Source organism: Nicotiana tabacum, chromosome 2 (genome assembly GCF_000715075.1).
Source record: "Nicotiana tabacum cultivar K326 chromosome 2, ASM71507v2, whole genome shotgun sequence".
NCBI lineage: Eukaryota > Viridiplantae > Streptophyta > Magnoliopsida > Solanales > Solanaceae > Nicotiana > Nicotiana tabacum.
Window position 1 is genome coordinate 23,049,553 of NC_134081.1, and position 4,579 is coordinate 23,054,131.

General features: G+C 39.0%; 1 non-coding gene across 1 annotated transcript; it reads right to left on the reverse strand.

The window, feature by feature from the left end:
* Positions 1 to 325: 325 nt before the first annotated feature.
* On the reverse strand, positions 326 to 432 carry LOC142174224 (small nucleolar RNA R71). The gene has a single exon (XR_012703560.1). It is a non-coding gene; the product is annotated as a small nucleolar RNA R71 (small nucleolar RNA).
* Positions 433 to 4,579: the final 4,147 nt, after the last annotated feature.

Here is a 4,579-nt window from a genome sequence, read left to right on the forward strand (position 1 = left end):
TTTATCAAGTGTTAGACCACCTTCAATTACGGCAAACAATTTTGAGTCGAAGCAAGGGTTGCTTCAAACCCTTCAGAATTGTTGTGTCTTCATATGTAAGCCAAACAAAAATCCAAACACTCATCTAATTGATTTCGAGAAGATCGTGAACACCTTTCAATATAATGGGGTGTCACAAGATGCAGTGTACTTAAGGGCATTCCCCTTTTCACTTAAAGATGATGCTAAGGAGTGGCTTCGAAGTTTGCCCAGTGGATCGATCAGAACTTGGTAGGAGATGACCAGAAAAATCCTTGATAAATATTTCTCCTCGGCTAAGACGAGCAGGATTAGAAGAGAAATCCATAACTTCTGTCAGAAAGAGTTTGAAACTGTTTTTGAAGCATGTGAGAGGTTTAAGGAGATTGTTAGAAAGTGTCAACATAATGCAATTGAACTCTGGATGCAACTCCAGGATTTTTGGGAAGGATTGACACCGGCCTCGCGTAGAACATTTAGCATTGCAGTTGGAGGCCCTTTGATGAAGAAGACTCCTGAGGAGATGGTTACAATTCTTGATGAGTTATCGGAAGATGCAAATTAGTGGCCCTCTGAAAGTACTGAAATAAGAAGATCGACTGGTGTTCACCAAGCTGATGCTAATACATCTGTGCAGGTACAACTTGATGCTATGGCTAAGAAAATATGGAAGCTGACCTTAGCCTCGATACAAAAGGAGCCTCACGCAACTTGTGATATATGTGGAAGAGGACACCCTACACATGAGTGTCAAGCTTCAAATGAGGAAGTGAATACTGTGGGAAATTATAATGTAATGGGTCAGAGGCACCCCCGTTTTTCATGGAGTTCACCTGGAGGTACTGCAAATGCTTGGCAACAAAATAACTCTAGACCTCAGGGACAAGGAGCTCCTGGCTTTATGAATTAGCAGAGGCAGAAATTTCAGCCTTAACAACCCATTTAGTCTGGCATAGAAGATCTCATGAAGGCCTTTATTTTGAAAATAGATGAGAGGCTAGATGCCCATGGAGCAACTTTCAAAGAACTGGGCACTGATTTTTGAACTTGGAGAGACAAGTGGGACAGATTATAGCAATATTATATGAGAGGGCTCCAAAAACTCTCCCCACTGATACAGAAAAGAATCCTAAAGAAACAATGAATGTTGTAACTCTGAGAAGATGGCAAGTGTTGAAAGATCCCGTCCCGATCCAAAAAGATGTGATACTTAAAAAAGAAAGTGGGGAGCAACTGAAGAGTGATGCTGAAAAGAAGAAGGAAGGACCGATAAAAGCGGAGAAGAAGAAGAAGGAAGAAAAATCAAGATGGGAGGAACATGATGAGATCGAGCACATGCCTGCTTTACCTTTCCCCCAAAAGCTATATAGATAAAAACTGGACAAGCAGTTTGGGAGATTTCTGGATGTGCTGAAACATGTTCATGTAAACTTACCATTCACAAAAGTGCTCTCACAAATGTCTTGTTATGCAAAATTCTTGAAAGAGATCCTTACAAATAAGAGGAAAATTGAGGAGACCTCAGTGGGCAAGCTCACAGAGCATTGCAACGCGATATTGCAAACAAACTCCCTCAAAGGTGTGGAGATCCAGGGAGTTTTACTATACCTTGCTCTGTAGGAACTATTCATTTTAATAAATCAGTATGTGATTTTGGTGCCTCAATTAATTTAATGCCTCTATCTATTTACACAAAACTGGAGACAAAGATTGGAGAGATAATGTCTGTACCCATATCTTTGCAGCTGGCAGACCAAACAACTTTAATACCCGAGGGGATAGTGGAAGATGTGTTAGTTCAGGTGGATAAGTTTGTATTTCCTGTAGATTTTATAGTGGTGAATATGGAGGAGAACAAGGAGGTCCCTATCATCCTAGGAAGACCATTTTTAGCAATGGGTAGAGCTATATTAGATATACACAAAAGAAAACTCACGCTGGGAGTGAGTGAGGAGATTGCGATTTTTAGATGAATGTAGCAAAGAGGGAACAAAAGAAAAAACTAGCTGCAAGTGTTGAGTAGAAAGTAAAGGGCTTAAAAGAGAAGACTGCACTAAGTGAGAAAGATACGTGTGGGGTGTACCCCAAAAAGGCTGAGAAGAAGCTATCGGCATGGATGTGTGCATTGGTTCGGGTGCGAGGATGGCTCCCGACTTCGACTCAGACCCCGACTAGATGTTCAAGAAAGTTTCCTTTAACTTATACTTTTTAATTGTGTGTCATGGGAACATACCACAACTTAAAGTGTGGGGTGGGGAATATATTGTATGTTGTATGTATATGTATTAGTTTTGTTGGTTTTAGTAGTTAGAGATAGAAAATAATTGAAAAAACCATAAAAAATGTTTTTTATTTTATTTTTCCCGACGATAGATATCATTCAACTGGTTTCTTGAGAGATTAAAGTCTAAATAAAAAAGACAAAAAGACTTTCTCTTGTAGGTAGTGTATTAATTCTTCCTTGGGTTTTCTTTGTGCCGTGGTTCTTTTCCAAGGATTTCGTTTGAACCGAGTGTAGTTAGTTTTTGTTTTGTAGAGTAGTAGGAGGCCTTGTGCTGTAATTTGAATTGGAAGCAATATCTCTTGACTTTATTATACCTTGAGAATAGTAAGTACTTTAGTTGTGACGCTTAGGCTCAGTTTTTAACTCTTGTATAAGTACCTTAAATTGTATGATCTTAACTTTGCTTAAGTGCTTTGACTAGAGTATCTTGATAGTCCAATCCTGAGTAAGTCATGTGCCATGTGTGTGGGAGGTTTTGTGGTATTCTGTGCATTGCAATTGATGTCTAGAACTTGCCCCATGTGTTTGCAAAACGAAATAATTGTTTTATTCAGTCTTGGAAATGATATAGGCATTTCTTTGTTGAGCAATGATATGTTTACCCACCTAATTGTTATGTATCTTAGTTAACCCCTTTGAGCCTATAATCCTATTTCTTTGGCAACCACATTACAAGCCCTACCTATTTGTTTGAATTGACAATCTATTTGAACATTATACCTCTCGTGAGCACTTGAATTTGTTATGAACTTTGTAAAAGTTGAAGTGTGGGATGGTTGGTTTGGCTTTTGAGTGGAACTATTGAAATAGGACAGAAAGTGCATTGTTTTGAAAAAAATAAGAGCCACTTGAATTGAAAGAGATTATAAAATATAGTTGTATTGTTGTACAAAATATTCCTTGATAGTGGTGGCTCTTGATGTAATTGTGCTTAAAGAAGTAGGGAGTTGATGTATATTGATGTGAAGGCGGAGGTATGGTTTGACATAAGTGTGGGGTTTTGAACAATGAAATGTATGTATTAAAGTGCTTAGGGAGGTGTAGTCACTCTTATATCCAAATGTATCCTACCCATCCCGTAGCCTATATTACAACCAGTTAAAGTCCTACTTGATCCTTGACTGAATGAGCTAAATTAGTAGAGTAGTACACTACGGACCAGCTTATGATACGTCTTTTGTGTCATATGAATGTTGTTTCTGAGAGTGAGCAAATTCTTTCTATCTTGAGTTCCTAATTGTTCTTAATTTTTATTGTGTGTGGAAATACTCTCTATTGTTGTGTGAGGGCACTTGATTCATGAAGGACAAGTAATGTCGTTGACCTCTATGTTAGAGTAAGTGAGCGGGTTATAAATAATGCATGGTGCCTGTGAGTCAAATCTTGAGGCTAGGATGTTACGGTATTGTGCTTAATCTATTTTATATATTCTTGGTATGATGAGTTATGAGAGTTGTTGAAAACGATCGTGTCTATGTGAAGTGTAGTTTGATTGCTCGAGGACGAGCAATGGTTTAAGTGTGGGGTGTTGATGGTAGGCTATAATCTCATATTTTAGTCTCTTATTGCACTCTAATTTACTGCACTTTACTTGTTTTGAGCTTTAATTGATAGTGTTTTTCACTCATTGTGTGTTTTATGCCTTGTAGGAGTGATTCCAAACTATGTAGATGTTATGGAATGAATTCGAGTGATTTGGAGCTTTGAAATTTGAGTAAAAGCCCAAGGGATTAAGCCGAGATTGTGTTCGGGGGTCGAGGACCAAGTCTGAACGTCAAAACGCACGAAAAATCTGTACTCTCAGAAATCTTCACTACCGCGGTGCGCGGCGCGGAGTGTGGGGCTCCGCGGCTGTGAAATTCTCTGCTGCATGTCAGAACTATCTCTCTGGATTTCTCCACTAATGCCCCGCATGGCGCGTCGCCCCATGCGATGCTCCTGTGCAATGTTTACAGAGTGAAAATCTAATTTCGGTTAGGAGAAGGTGATTTCGTCTAGGCCCGACCCTACTTGGTATAAATACATGGAAAAATATTATTTTCTGGACTTTTGACATAGAATCGACCTAATGAGGCTAAGGAGGAGTTGGAAGAACACGAGCACATGGATTTCATCATTCCTTCCTCGCTCAAGACCCGAGTTTGGATCGAACTTATGTTTTCCTATACGTTTATTATATTTCGGCAAAATGGCCTCCTGACCACTTAAACTTGTACTGGTTTATCAAACCGGTAAATCAACTTAGAATTTTCCCATTTGAACACCTAAACTCAATAA